Source organism: Mesoplodon bidens (genome assembly GCF_964165515.1).
Source record: "Mesoplodon bidens genome assembly, chromosome: 11".
NCBI lineage: Eukaryota > Metazoa > Chordata > Mammalia > Artiodactyla > Ziphiidae > Mesoplodon > Mesoplodon bidens.
In genome coordinates, this window is record NC_138167.1 from 10,880,119 (window position 1) to 10,896,806 (window position 16,688).

General features: G+C 36.8%; 1 protein-coding gene across 5 annotated transcripts in view; it reads right to left on the bottom strand.

Moving 5' to 3' along the window:
- Positions 1-16,688, bottom strand: part of GUCY2C (guanylate cyclase 2C) — a 112,759-nt gene that overhangs the window by 78,110 nt on the left and 17,961 nt on the right. The window contains exons 2-3 of one of the 5 annotated variants that reach the window (XM_081248128.1): positions 2,889-2,995; positions 2,278-2,431 (exon numbers count right to left, since the gene is read on the bottom strand). The exons of 3 other annotated variants lie outside the window; for them this stretch is intronic. The gene's annotated coding sequence lies outside the window, so the exon portion shown is untranslated. Of the gene's footprint in view, positions 1-2,277; positions 2,457-2,888; positions 2,996-16,688 lie in introns of all 5 variants that reach the window. One more of the 5 variants, XM_081248127.1, reaches the window with a different exon arrangement.

Below are 16,688 nucleotides of genomic sequence, written 5' to 3' on the forward strand. Positions count from 1 at the left end.
AAGAACTCGTAGAATTGATTCTCTTAACAACTTTCCTATGTATCATATAGCAGTGTTAGCTGTAGTCATCATGCTGTACATTAGAGTATTTCTGAACGGATGATTTAATAGACGCACCAGATTAGCTGAAATACACCCTGAATGCCTGCAGCCAGTGGACGTGAATACTGCTCCTTCCAATTAAGTCATCTGCTTACCAAGGGTCCCTTGCGTTTGCGCCCAAATTTGCCAAACATATTTATTAAATTATGTCCTTAATTAAATGTTATGTAATCTGATAAAATGCGTACAAAAACTGTTGGAAATCTTAAACAAAGCAAATTACTAAGAAAACTGCTGTGGCGAGACTGCTATAAAACACCAGGGAATAACAAAGAAACCTAAAAGGAATTCTGTCCTTAGAGAACTTGTCAATTACCTTAAAACATCAAACACCAGAAGCAGTACAAGATGCACTAGGGGTGTGGTTTACTGAAGAAAGCTGATACGGAGGGAGGGACAAATTGGGAATTTGGGATTAACAGATACACACACTATATATAACATAGATAAACAACAAGGACCTACTGTATAGCACAGGGAACTATATTCAATATCTTGTAATAACCTATAATGGAAAAGAATCTGAAAAAGACACAACTGAATCACTTTGTGTCACAACTGAATTACTTTGCTGCATACCTGAAACATTGTAAATCAATTATACTTCAATAAAAAAAAGAAAGAAAGAAAGCTGATACAGAGCTCCAACCTGGCTACTCATGCTCAAAGAATATTACTTGGCCTGACATCAACCAATGGGTGAATAAACAAACATGAATATGTTTTGAGATAAAATACAACTTTTAAGGTATAAATATATAATTTTTAATGATTCCTAATTTAACTGTTTTTTTTCCTGTGAAGGAAATCCTTACTGGTCCTATTCACATAGGATAACATAATGCCAGATGGGTTCAGGTAACTAAAAGGCTATATGGTTTTGCTGAGCACTCAAATGGATTTGGTTACGCAAACCTTCTGAGTTAGGCATAGAGAAATATAAATTGCTTTACATAATAAAATGAGGAAAATGTGAAGTTCTCAGGGCCAATCCAGGAACAAGGGAATGAGGAGGAGAGATGGAAAGAGATAAAGGGAAAGAGATGGGAGCTACATAGAAATAAATGGCCTGTAGGAAAGGCCTAGTGGGATGCGGGCTGAAGACATTTAAGAACAAGGATGTATAAAATAAATAAGAGGTTGCTCGTCATTTCCTTGAGGAAAAGATGCTTTACTTCATCCATACAACAGATATTTATTGAGCACCCTCTAACCGTTCTCAGCATTGGGGTTACACAAATGAACACGTTTCTGCCTTCATGATAATTGTATTCTACCGGGAATTTAAAACTGATAAAACTGGGTAACGGTTCCCAAACCTTCAGTCAAGTCTGTGCCAGATACGACTTGCCTAACTTTTGGGAATTATGGAAAGGTGGTCATATCTGTGTCTAGATTCATGGGGTAAGAACAGGAGTAAGATGGCTAGGTGATTCTCAGAAGCAGGAGTCTGAAGTCAGAGATGATCATGGTAGTTTAGGACTTCAGGGTTTGATGGAATATTGGGAAGTGTTTCTGAACTTTCTACAAGGATGCGATGAGAGTCAAAGTCATGTTATCTAGATCACAAGGTCGGGTGACCCGACTGACACCCAAATCACTATTGTACACTAGGGTTGCATATCTAAATCTAGCACCAGTGCCTGGGCACTTGAGGCTGACAGGCTTGTTTCTTTTCCTTGTTAAGCCTGTTTCCTCTTGTCTTCCCCTCTCCCATTCTCAGCTCCGTGCTCTGTGATGACCTACAGGAGTGGGATGGGGGTGGGGTGGGAGGGAGGCTCAAGAGGGAGGGGATATGTGTATACATATAGCTGATTCACTCTGTTGTACAGCAGACACTAACACATTGTAAAGCAATTATACTCCAATAAAACAAACAAACAACAAAAGAAACTCTATTTAAACCCTAAGCAATGTCTTCCTCTCCCTCCTTCCCCAGCCCATTTTGTACAGTCTTCTCATATGCTCAGGAAAGGCTGGAGTAGGTCATTGTTATATACTTGCAGGGGCAGCTGGAATTCTGTTCAATTTCCTAGTGACTCTTGGATTACCTCCTCTGTCCAGGTGGCTAGTTTTACCTACTTAGGGAAATATGTGCTGGAGACAGTAGTCATGCCTCTCAGCTGCAATAAACTCCTCCATGCTCTGGAAACAGCTTTGTTTGTTTTCTCTTACCTCCAACACACGGCAGGAAACAGGCTGTAGGCTGCCAAGAGTGGTTGGTTGGGTTGATATGTCAATTCTGAAAGAGGAACTCTGTATTCTCCTGTAGAGAAGCTGGACATTACTCTTCCCCACCACGCCAAGGCAGCTGAAGGATTACTTCCTCCTAGTTATACGGGTTAAAACAATAGCTTGGGAAAGAAGGAAAAAAAGTGATCGGTCCCCTGAAGTGTAAATGCCTTAGGAACAGAGTAATTATCAGTTTTGTTTATTGATGCTTCTTTACAAAGTTGGAAAGGTAAGGCAAGCATTTAAAGAACAGAATTGTATATCCTGAGGTAAAGAAGAGCATCTTTGAGTTTCAGGAGGCAGTTCGATATTCTTAAACAAAAAACCAAGACCCACCAAACTTGAAGCTGGATTTGAATCATGTTTCAGCTGTTTGTTAAGCATATGAACTTGAGCAGATTACCTACATTTGCTGATCTTTAGTTTTCTTATTTGTAAGATAAATTGAATTTCTATTCTAGCCAGTAAGCCTGAGCTGTGACCCTTGTTGCAGTTTGGATGTGGGTAGGTGTGCCAGATGATTGATGGGATTTGACCAAACAACATTCGCTCACCTGGGGTTGACGAGTCACACTATAGGTGATGCATTCCCAGGGAAACAGCCAAACAATATCTTCCATATTATTCAAGCCTGTCTCGAATCCAGTCCATACATGCAGACCTTAGTTCAAAAGAGAAAAAGGCCTGGAATAAAAAACTGGAAGAACAACCTGATAAAGAAGTCAGTAGAATATTAAGTCATACATATAATTGCCTAGGGCCACTCTAACAGGCTCTATCACACAAAGAAGAGGGATGTCGTACCTCACTTGATCAAAAATTGGCAGCCTGCTCTGGCACTTTGAGAGTCCTCCAGGGTGGATGTCGGGATTGCTGGAGCTGTGGTAGCACCCAGTGGGGGACTTCAATGTGTGAGCAAATTGCACTCACCAGGTGGCAGAATCCACTGGAGACCCTCATGCTCAGTGGGCCCACAGCAGTTCCCAGGACAAACAGACTTATTGGACAATATTCAAGACATGCCTAGCAACTTCTAGATATATTCACAGGAGCACCAGCAAGTGAAAATTAAGTTACTACTGTTGCGTGAACTTCACAGATTCCAGCACAAGGAAGTTTGGTTTAAATTAAAGCAGAAAATGGTATTAGAAAGTTCCTGGCACCTAGATAGTTATTGTTATTCCTTAATGCCCTTCTCTAAACGGCACAATCAATTGCTCCTTCCTTTGTGCTACTTTTGTGTACAGTAGGAATACCTTCTCCAACTTTAATTGAATGTTTATTTAATTGAAATTAACTGAATTGAAAAAGCAAAGTATATGACAACTTCACTTTATTAGAAAAGAATAGTTATGGAAAGAAATTTCAGTTGTATGCAAGAAATAATTATGTGGCTAGATGTGATTAAAAAATTGTCCCTAAGACAAACATTTGGATCTACCACAGGAACAAAACTGTAAACTACTTTTACTTAGATATACTTCTTTATATTTAACAGTGAATCAGCAGGATATATTTGAAAGAAAGAAGTTCTGAAATGTAGAGTGGTAGATATTCCTTTTCACCTTATGTATGAGATTAGGAAAAACGAATCTGTCGAATGCTTAAAACTTGGCAAAATTATTTGAAGGATGAACAAATGCCTGATGAAATAGGATTCGATGGAAAGGGATACGAAGATCAAGGGGAGAAAAGTCTTATTAATGCTTCAAGGTTGCAGAAACTGGTCACCCAAAGACACATCATATCAAATGTATTAGATGCGACCACATTTAATATATTTGATATGTATCATTTTTCTGTAAAACATTTTTTCTGTAAAAAATTGAAAGGAGTTTTATAGTTTTGCTATCAGTTTTGATTTTCTAGTTTTTTTTTTTTGAATTTGGAGCCAAGACTTCTTTCTTTTAGGTCTCAAACACCTTTATAGGCTTTTAAAACACTCAGAGGTCTAGACAGTGACAGACTGTCCCTGATAGGTAAGGATGTAAAATAGACTGTGAGAGGGCTTCCCTGGTGGCGCAGTGGTTGAGAGTCCGCCTGCCGATGCAGGGGACACGGGTTCGTGCCCCGGTCCGGGAAGATCCCACATGCCGTGGAGCGGCTGGGCCCGTGAGCCATGGCCGCTGAGCCTGCACGTCTGGAGCCTGTGCTCCGCAACGAGAGAGGCCACAACAGTGAGAGGCCCGCGTACCGCAAAAAAAAAAAGACTGAGAAAAGAAACCAAGCCCATTTACAGCTCACACCCACAGCATCCCTGTGAAATAAAAGGAGAGACTAAGGTGTTTATCAGAGAAATGGAGGCCAAGAGTCAACAAAACAAAGTACAAAGCTGTAAATTTGTCGGGAAAGAATATACAATTATATTGAGGATGTGAATGTAGAGGCTAGTGAGAATTCTTGACATAAATTTAGAAAGTTGCAAGGGTAGTCTGAAACACACACGTGAAATCAGCAGGAATGATAACAATGATACTGGAAGTTTGGATTTTGCTACCGAACCAAACTTGGGTCTGCTTGCCTGCACATAAAGTCAACCTACTGGGCTGTGATGAAGGAAAGTGCACTGTGTACTGTAAGGCGCCAGACAAGGAGTCTGGGGCAGCTAATGCTCTAAAAGTGCAAACTCCCCAGTGGGTTTCAGGGAGGCATTTTTAAAGACCAGGTGAGGGAGGAAGTCACAGGGTTGTGATCAGCTCATGCAATTCTCTGACTGGTTGACAGGGTGAGGTAACGGGGCAGGGTCACAGGTTTAACATTATCAATCCTCAGGCTCCAATAAGTCTGGGTGCTCATGGTCATCAAGTAGTTAACTTCTTCCATTTGGTGGGAATTTTAGCATCTGTAAAACAACTCAGGAAATGTGCATCAGATAACTGTTACCTAGGTACTTCAGAGAGGAGTTAAAGCAGAGAACCTGAGGGGAGGGGTCTGCTCAGGAAGGCCCTTCGCATGCCCCCCCCCCCACCCGAACTCAATACCACAAAGGGGTGGGCTGACACCTGAGCCAACCCTCCAGCCCGACCCCTGGACACACCTCTACCCTCACCCCATATAAGGAACTAGCTCACCCCATCCGCTCAGGGAAGCAAGCTAGTAAGGGACTGTTGTTCTCGCTCCCCGCTGCTGCAGCAGGAGCCCCAGTAAAGCCTTGCCTGAACTTCTTGTCTGGCCTGTGATCAATTTCTATTGATTAAGGAAGGCCAAGAACCCTGGTTGGTAACATTTGGGTCCAAGGCCGCTTGGGTAGTAAGTAGCAGAGCCAGAATTTGGATCGGTTTTGCCACATTCCAGAAGCCTAGCCTTCTGCACTCTGAGCTTATTACTTGAGACTGGGGGCTGGGAGCTGGTGAGGAGGGCAGGTGGTGAAACATCTGGAAGGCAACGAATTAGATGGCCTTAAATAACAAAGAAGTAGTTTATGGAAGCAGAGTGAGGAACTTTTGGAGGGAAATAAAATTTGACACATAAAGGTGTAAAAGAGTATAAAAGGATAATAGACACAGGAAAGCAAAACAGGTAAAGGGAAAATGGCAAAACCTTGAAAGTGTTTAATTTATAAGGATATGATTTTGTGCCACACAAGGCATTTTGTTTAGTTAGCTTTTATGAAAAAAATTGTAAAAATGAACTGTCCCAGTACTTGCTGTTGGAGGCAGGGGAGAGAAATAATTTTCCCTCTACTCTTCTGAGTTCTTAGCTGAGACCCTTGTAATTAAGGACAGATTAACAAGAGAAAAACAAACAGAAGGTTATTAATATGTATACGTGAGGGAGATAAGAGGTACAAATTTCCAGTTGCAAAATACATGATTCACAGACATGATATGTACTGTGTGGGGAATATAGCCAATAACTATGTAATATCTTTGTATGGTGACAGATCACAGCTAGATTCATCATGGTGCTCACTGTGAAATGCACAGAAATATTGAATCATTATGTTGTGTAACAGGAAATAACATAGTGCTGGAGGTCAATTATATTTCAAAAACAAACAAACAAACTCATAGGAAAAGAGATAAGATTTGTGGTTACTGGAGGGTGGGGGTGTGTGGGAAGATTAGATGAGAGCAGTCAATAAGCAGAGTTATAAGATAAATAAGTTCCAGGGATGTAATGTACACCATACATATAATTAACACTGCTGTATGTTATACATGAAAGTTGTTAAGAGAACAAATCCTAAGAGTTCTCATCACAAGGAGAAATATTTTTTTCCATTTCTTTAACATTATATCTATATGAGATGATGGATGTTCACTAAACCTATTGTGATAATAATTTCATGATCTATGTAAGTCATCATTAAGCTGTACAACTTAAACTTATACAGTGCTGTATGTCAATTATATTTCAAAAAAACTGGAAGAAAAAATACAGTAAAACCTGTTGGAATAGCGAAAAACAAGTAAACAAATAAATAATAAAGTATCTTTTCAAATCCTCCCTCCCCCAAATACAAAACAAAACGTATAGTTTATTATATGGGGTAGATTCCCAGGGAAAAATGAGTAACTTATAAAATGGCTTAGAATTCAGGCTTAAATACCATCTTAATAGGGAAAGGGGAGGAGGGAGGTAGACCTCTTGGGGAGAGTAAATGATTTTTAGGAAAGATGAACGGACCTTTAGACGAATAGATGGGAAGTAGGTTAGTTTGTGACACAGTCTGTCTGGCTGCGGTGTCCACTTTTATTCTCTTCTCCTGTGACAAGAGTCAATCTTCCCTGGTTGATGAAACTCGATTTATGACAACTGAACTGCTTTTGAGGATCTGTCTTTAGGCAGATAAAAGGAGTTCAGAGAAAGCCCCTGTTTGTATTTGCTGTTTTTCAAGTGACTACAGCTCAAAATAATCAATATACCAAAGGGGCATTTTTTTGGGGGGTTGCATAGTCTGTTATCTTTCAATGTCTACACTTTCCTCCTAAGAAATCTCATCCATTGCTTTATATAATCTCTCGAAGGTGACTGAACTTAAGTTTACATCTTGAACCCTGAACTCTTCCTGAACTAACTCCAGATTCAAATATCTGTCTTGATATTTCTACTGGGATGTGGAATAGAAGCCTCAAACATGGCATGTCTAGAACAGAACTCTAGATTGCATCACCCTGTATCATGTTCCTCTTCCAGTCTTCACCATTCCAGGAAACGGAATCCTCATCTACCCTATTCAATCAGAACCCTAATAGTCATCCTTGAGTTCTTTCTTTGCTTCATCTTCCACATCCAATAGGGTATGCAAATCCTGTCAGCTATGCTGCCACAGTATTTCCCAAAAAGGTTCATTCCTTCCCTCTCCATTATTACCATCCTAGTCCAAACCATCATCTCTTGCTGAGATACTGTCAGAACCTCCTAACTTGTCTCCCTACTTTGGCTTCTGTCCTCCTAAAATCCATTTCCTACACAACAGCCAACAGATTTTTTTTTAAAACTACTTAATCAGATTATGTATTACTGCTTCCTAAAACTCTCAGTGGCTTGCTGTCATATTTATTATAATAATAATGACCACGTATAGTATTTACCAAGAGCCAAACATAATCTAAGTGATTTATATAAATTAACTTAATCATCACAAAAATCTATGATATCAGTTTCATTATTATTCTTATTTTTCAGATGGGGAAACTTAGGCAAGACTGATTAAGTAATTTGTCTGAGGTCATACACATGCTGAGTGTTGGTTCTGGGATTCAAACCTAAGCAATCTAGCTCTAGAGTCTGTGTTCTTTAGCAGTACATTGTACTGTCTCTCAGCAGAACCTGAATTCATAAATTTACATCTCCAGTTCTTAAACTTTTGGATCTCAGGACCCCTTCTTAAAAATTACTGAGGACCCTAAGAGCTTTTGTTTATGGGGCTTTAACTACTGATACTTATTATACTGAAAATAAAAGAGGGCTTCCCTGGTGGCGCAGTGGTTAAGAATCCGCCTGCCAATGCAGGGGGCACGGGTTCGAGCCCTGGTCTGGGAAGATCCCACATGCCGCGGAGCAACTAAGCCTGTGCACCACAACTACTGAGCCTGTGCTCTAGAGCCGCGAGCCACGACAGCTGAGCCTGCACGCCACAACTACTGAAGCCCATGCGCCTAGAGCCCGTGCTCTGCAACAAGAGAAGCCACCGCAATGAGAAGCCCGTGCACCGCAACGAAGAGTAGCCCCCGCCTGCTGCAACTAGAGAAAGCCTGGGCACAGCAACGAAGACCCAACCCAGCCAAAAATAAATAAATAAAATAAATTTATTTTAAAAACTTATTTTAAATAATAATGTTAAACCCATGACATGTTAACATAAATGCATTTTTTTGTTGGTGTAGCCACTATGGAAAATGGTATGGGAGTTCCTTAAAAAAACTAAAACTAGAGCTACCATATGATCCAGCAATCCTGCTCCTGGGCACATGTCCAGAAAAGATGAAAACTCTAAGTCAAAAAGATAGATGCACTCCAATGTTCATAGTAGCACTGTCTGCGATATCCAAAACACGGAAACAACTCAAGTGCCCATCAACAGATGATTGGTTTAAGAAGAGGGAATATTACTCAGCCATAAAAAAGAATGAAATATTGCCATTTGCAGCAACATGGATGGACCTAGAGAATATCATACTAAGTGAAGTTAGACAGAGAAAAATATTATATGATATAACTTATATGTGGAATCTTAAAAATAACACAAATGAACCTATATATAAAACAGAAACAGACACACAGACATAGAAAACAAACTTACAGTTACCAAAGGGGAAAGGGGAAAGGGGAGGGGATAAATTAGCAATATGGGATTACAAACTACTACACATGCAATAGATAAGAAAGAATTTACTGTATAGCACAGGGAACTATATTCAATATCTTGTAATAACCTATAATGAAAAGAATTTGAAAAACAATATATATAATTGAATTATTTTGCTGTACACCTGAAATAACACAATATTGTAAATCAATTATACTTCAATAAAAATATATTTTTATGAAAAAATCTGTATTTTCTTAAAATAAAAGCTGATGTATAGAGTGATTTTGTTTTGCATTTTTGCAGATCTCCTTGATGTCTCTTTAATAAAAGACAGCTGGATTCTTATATTTACTTCTGCAGTCATTCTGTTTTAATTTGTTGTTTTGGTTTAAGTATATGAAGAAAATCTGGCCTCACATAGATATGCAGCTGAAAAAGGGGGGGGGAGGTATTTTCATAACCTTTTCAGATATCCTTTGATTTTATACCCAAACTTGACAAGTGATAGTTTCTCAAAGGTTAGTTGAAATTTGAGATCTGGAACCATATCAAGGAAATTTCATACACTGATATATTAAAATCTATTGAGCTATCATGCACTTTGATTGAATCTTTCACACATGCATGATTTTTAACATCATGAATCAGTTAATTTGGAAAAATACTGTTTCATTGAGTTCTGCAGATTTTTCAAATTTAAACACATTGCATGATACAATATCAAAATATCGCATTTGTCGTATCACTGTTGGTCTCATTAGAAAAGTCAAGTATCAAGATGTCAAGCTCATGGTAGCAGATACAAGTTTTCCAAAATTTTAATTTTTACTTGTATGCATGACTTTTTATCATCGGTAACAAATGCTGTCAGCTGTGTTCCTTGAAATGACAGTCTCACTTGGCTTACTTTTTGAGAAAATGTCTGCAGACATTCATATCTGAAAAACCATCATTTGTCTTTCAAGTAAAAATGGTTTCCATAAAAAGGTGACTAGTTCAGCTTGCAACTCAATCATGCAAATGATATGTGATGGATGAAGACTATAATGAATACTAGTATAGTCTGGGTATCACTACCTTGATGTGCTGAGGTTTTAGTAGTTTTACCCACCATTGCTTCTGAACTATTAACACTAATGTCAACAAAGAGAAAAAGGCAAATAAAATGTTAGTATTCTTTTGAAAATAGTTTGACTCTGTGACCCTTTAAAGTGTCTTGTGACCTTTTAAAGTGCCTCTACCCAAGGAGTCTACGGACCATACTTTGAGAACCACTGTTTTACATGGTAATTGTCTTGCCAAGTTGCATGTCTCCTCACCCATCCCGCTCTGCCTTGCTAAGTTCCACTCACTTAAGGACATCTGCATCAACTGTTCCCTCTGCTGGGAACTCTCTGCCACTGCTATCTTTATTGTTATCAGATTTCAGCTCAAATGGCACCTCCTAGAGACACTTCTTGTGATTAACCAGTTTAAGACACCTCGCTCCCCTAGTCATTCTCTATTATGTTACTCTGCTTTACTTTCTTTATAAAAGTTATCATAATTTGATATTATCTTGTTTATTAATTAATTTGCCTCCCCCATTAAAACTTAAGGTGTAGGAATTCAAGGAATTGAGCTGTCTTATTCATTTCTGTATCTCCATCTCCTAGAATTGTGCAGTCAAAATTTAATAAATATTTAAAAAGACCTTGAGGAATTAAAAGTAGATATTGCAGTAGTTTGAAAAGCACAAAGCATTATAAGGTGGTTTATAATAGTTTTCAATATTAATCTCCCAATGACTATTAACTCCTGACACTTTTCATAGTTTATAATCAACTTTAATATTCTCTCCACACCAATACAGAACTTGCATTCTTTTATTTTCCCCTTCCCATTATTACACTTGGATGGAATGCAAAATATTTTAGGATATAGATGAAATTAGAAAGGCACTTAAAATATTCTTCTTCTAAAAAAAGAAATTTCTTCCACAGTTTTTTTAGAGCATAGTGTGTGTAAAGGTTAATATCTATGAACATGGTGAATTTGGGGTATCAGACATCTTTAGTATACTGAGTCTTCTTATTCAGGAACATGCTCGGTCGCTTTACTTACATCTTTATTGATGCATCTAAATGAATTTTACTATTTTCAACATAAGTATACTGTACACTATTAGAATTATTCATAACTACTATATATTTATATATGTTTGTTGTTATTGCAAGTAAATTGTAAGTGGTGTTTTTAAAATGTCTTATTGTTTATGGATAGAAATTTAAATTTTTTTGTATTGATCTCATATTGGCAAACTTGCTAAGTTCTTTTATTACATACTAATAGTTTGTAGATGAAAGTTTTTTATATATGAAAGCACATCATTTACTAAATGATTTTTTTCTCTTTTTATTGTATTGTTCCTAATAGATCTCGGAAGATTGTGCATCTTAGTTTGCCTAGGTGGGTTGGTAAGATAGTTTTTATACACTTATTTTCTCTCCTTTCTTACTTAGTGTTTTCACCTAGCAATACATATCTTCTTATATTTCTTATTTTAAAGATAATGATTTTTAACATTTCGCCATTAAGTATGAAATTCACTGTAGGAATTTAGTTTTTATTTTTTAGATTCTTTTATCATGTTAATGACATTTCCTTCTATTTCTAGGTTCCCAAGTTTCTAATCATAAACGATGTTTTAGTTGTATTGTCTTTATCTATTGAGATGATCAAATGTTTTTTTCTACTTTTATTTTTTCAGGAGGAAATTGTATCATTAATTTCCTCATGAAAAATATTATATTTATCATATTGAACTATTCCTGGAGTAGTTGAATCCTGGAGATAAACCCAATTTGGTCATGATATATATTTATTTCTTATTTATACATTGCTAGATTTGGTTTGCTATTATTTCATTTGGATTTTTGCATCTTTGTTTTGAGTGATATTGGTAATTTATCTTTATAATATGAGAAAGTACTGCCTTTGCCAGGTTTTGGTGTCAATCTCATAACATGAGTTGAGGAGTATTGGTTCTTTTTTTATTCTTTGGAAGAGTTTGTATTGAATATAAGGTTGAAATAATCTGTTCTTGAATATTTAAGGAGGGTGAGATTTTTAAAAACAACACAAAAAAGTGAAAATCACAACGGGAAAGCTAGTTTTTTTCTCCTACACTAGAATTAAGAACTATTCATCAAGTGCACTATAAAAAAGAGTAAAAATAATTGTAGCATGAATAATTGCCAAAGGGTTAACATGTGCAGATTACCTTAAGACACCTACAAATCAGTAAGAAACAATCAAATATAAAAATGATCTACACAATTTAATTCTAATCGTTGTCCCCTCTATTCTGTTCTACCAACCTTATGTAGGTAACGATTTTTAATTTTGCTTTAATCATTCCAGCTTTTTAAAAGCATAGATGAATATATATTCTTTTTTAACCTTTTTTCTTGTCTACTGACATCATTTAATGACAAAAATCTCAGAACTACGCTCATACCTGTACACAGAGATCTTCATTCTTATTTTTTAAATAACTGCATATTTCATCATGTAATTTTTTATTGTTTATTTAGGCAGTCTCATTTTATTGAACATGATTTTTTCCCAATCCTTGGCTACAAATATTGCTCAAATGGGTAATTTGTATACATTATTTTATAGCTGTATAATTGTATCTGAGAAATAGATCCCTAGAAGGGAGATATTTGGGTCAAAGAATAAATGCAAGTTATAGTTTTTGTGTATATTGCTAGATTTACCCACTTTGGCCTTCATGTGAGGCACTCCCACCTGTAATATGTGAGACTACCTGGTTCTTCACAGCCCCTCATACAGAACGTGTTGTTAAACTTTTACACTTTGGGTTACTTAATAGGTGAGAAATGATATTTCAGATTTCTAATTACATTGCTCTTATTAGGAGTTAAATTAAGAATTGTTTTATAAGTTTAAAGACATTTTTCAACAGCTATACAATTTTAGGGTGACAGTACTTTGAAGATATATTCTGAAGTCTTCTGGCTTCCACTGTTCCTGTTAAGAAGTCATCCGTCTAATCATGAATCCTTTGTCTTTTCTTTCTAGAGGTTTTTAAAGTCTTCTTGTCTTCTGGCTTCTACAGTTCTACCGAAGTTTCTAGGTTGATATTTATTTTTATTTTTCTATTTGGGATTTATTGATATTCCTGACTATGAGGATTGATTTCTTTGATCACTTCTGGATAGTGCCAACTACTAGCTCTTCAAATACTGCCTCACTCTCATTCCATCTCTTCTTGCCTTTTGAAAGTTCTATTAGACAGAGATGTACCTTCTCTGTTTCTTTATACCTCTCTCATAGTGTTTTATTTTTCCCTATCTGTTCTGCATTCTGGATCATTTCTTCAGATTTATCTCCCAGCTCTCCAACTTTTTTTTCAGCTATGCCAAAGAAGATGCTTAACCTGCCCATTAAGAGTTTAAATTTAGGAGCTGTATCTTTAATTTCTAAATAAGTTTTACCTGTTTTCTAATCCACTAAGTATGTTTTGGAAGTCTATCTTTTTAATAATGGTTTCAAGTCTCTTTTTTTAACATAATAAATTCACTTATTGCATGCTCTGTAACTGCTAAATCCAATATCTGCAAACTCTGTGGCCTGATTCTGCCATTGTTTCTTCTGACACTTGTTTATGTAGTTGTTTGTGTGTGGTAGTGTTTTCTATTGGTATCTCATTTTTGGGGGAAATTTATCTCTGTAACTTTTTGGGGGCTTATGTATTAAACGTGTTAACCCAGGGATTATTTTTCACTTGCTTTCATCAGTTGTCTTAGAGGTATTACTAATCAGAAACATTTAAAAAATGTTTTTACTTTATTTTTTTTAATTAGGCTTTTTATTTTGAGGTAATTGAAGACTTACATGCAATTCTAAGAAATAACAGAGAGATCCCATGGATCCTTTACCCAGTTTATCTAATGGTAACATCTTGCAAAACTATGGTACAATATCACAACCAGGATATTGACACTGACAAGAGTGAAGCATCTCTCAAGTTGTTCTTTCATAGCCATATCCATTTCCCTCCTGCCATCCCCATGAGAACCTCTACCACTGACTGATATGTTCTCAATTTCTATATACTTCTTTCAAAAATGTTATATAAATGGAAATACACAGTATATAACCTTTGAGGATTGGCTTTTGTTCACTCAGTATAATATGGAGATTCCTCAGGTTGTTGTGTACTTTAGTAGTTTATTCTTTTTTATTGCTGAATAGTATTCCATGGTATAGATGTACTATAGTTTGTTTAGCTGTTCATTCAGTTAAAGACATCTGGGTTGTTCCAGTTTTGGACTGTTACAAATAAAGCTTCTGTGAACAATCATGTACAGGTTTTTCTGTGGATATAAATGTTCATTTCTCTGGGATAAATGCTCATGAGTACAATTGCTGGGCAGCATGGTAGCTGCATATTTAGTTTTGTAAGAAACTGCCAAGCTGTTTTCTAGAGCCTGTACCATTAAATTCCCACCAGCAATCTATTAGTGATCCAGTTTCTCTGCATTCTCATAAGCAGAGAATGTTAGTGTGGTCACTATTTTTTTTTTTTTTTTTTTTTTTTTGCAGTACGCAGGCCTCTCACTGTTGTGGCCTCTCCCGTTGCGGAGCACAGGCTCCGGACGTGCAGGCTCAGCGGCCATGGTTCACGGGCCCAGCCGCTCCGTGGCATGTGGGATCTTCCCGGACCGGGGCACAAACCTGTGTCCCCTGCGTTGGCAGGCGGACTCTCAACGACTGCGCCACCAGGGAAGCCCAGTGTGGTCACTATTTTTAATTTTAGCCATTCTAACTGGCTATAGTGATAGCTCATTGTGGTTTTAATTTTCATCTCCCTAATAGGTATTGATGTTGAACATCTTTTCATGTGCATATTTGTCATTTGACTATCTCCTTTGGTGATACGTATGTTTATGTCTTTTGCCCATGATTGTCTATTCTTTTACAGTTGAATTTTGCGAGTTCTTTATATATTTTTACATACTACTGTTCTGTCCAATATGTGGTTTGCAAACATTTTCCCCAGTCTGTAGTTTATTTTTTCATCCTCTTTTCAAAAGGTCTTTCACAGAAAAAGAATTTTTAGTTTTAAGTCTAGTTTATGGAACTCTTTTATGGATAATGCTTTTGTGCCAAGTCTAAGATTTCTTTGCTTAGCCTTAGATCCCAAAGATTTTCCCCTACTTTAAAAAATAGTTTTACGGTTTTAAATTTACATTTAAGTCTATAATCCATTTTGAGTTAATTATTTTAAGTGAGACTGAGATGGAGGGTCATTATTCATTCATTCATTCCTTTATTTGCCTATGGATGTCCAATTGCTTCAGTATCATTTGTTGGAAAGGCTATCTTTCCTCCGTTGCATTGCTTTTGCAGAAAGAGAAAAACAAATACTCTATGCTAACAAATATATATGGGATCTAAAAAAAAAAAGGGTTCTGAAGAACCTAGGGGCAGGACAGGAATAAAGATGTAGACGTAGAGAATAGACTTGAGGACATGGGGAGGGGGAAGGGTAAGCTGAGACAAAGTGAGAGAGTGGCACTGACATATATATACTACCAAATGTAAAACAGGTAGCTAGTGGGAAGCAGCCGCATAGCACAGGGAGATCAGCTCTGTGCTCTGTGACCACCTAGAGAGGTGGGATAGGGAGGGTGGGAGAGAGACGCAAGAGGGAGGGGATATGGAGATATATGTGTACTTATAGCTGATTCACTTTGTTATACAGCAGCAACTAACACAACCATGTAAAGCAATTATATCTCAATAAAGATGTTCAAAAAATCATACTTGTGCAGATTTAGTTTTGGATTCTCTGTTCAGTTGTAGTGATGTATAGATTTATCCTTCTGCCTTTAACAAAGCCTTTATGACTGTACCTATATAATAAGTCTTGAAATCAGGTAGACTGATTCTTCCTACTTTTCTTCTTTTTCAAAATTGTTTTAGCTGTTGTAGTTCCTGTGCCTTTCCACATAAATTTTAAGATAATATTGTTTATGCCTTCAAAAAATCTTGCCACTATTTTGATACAAATTGCACTAATCCTGTATACCAACTTTGGAAGAACTGACATTTTTACTATGTTGCATATTCCAGTCCATGAACGTGTATCTCCATTTATTTGGATTGTATTTGATTTCTTTCCCCAGAGTTTTCTAGTTTTCAGCATACAAGTAATACATGTGTTTTGTTAGATTTCAAAGTATTTCATTTTTTGAGTGATTAGAAATGGTGTTATATTTAAAATTTTGGCGTCCATGTATTCATTACTAGTACATAGAAATACAATTAATATTGATTTTGAACAGTGTAACTTTGACCTTGCTTTGTTTTCAGTCTTGGGGAAGGGAAGGGGAGAATTCAGTATTTCATCATCAAGTGTAATGTTAACTATAGTTTTGTTGTAGATGATTTTTGTCAAATTGAGGAAGTTTCCTTTTATTCCTTATTTTCTGAGAATTTTTATCATAATGGATCTTGAATATTGTCAAATGATTTTTCTGCATCTATTAATAATATTATGCAATTTTCTGTTGATATGATAGAT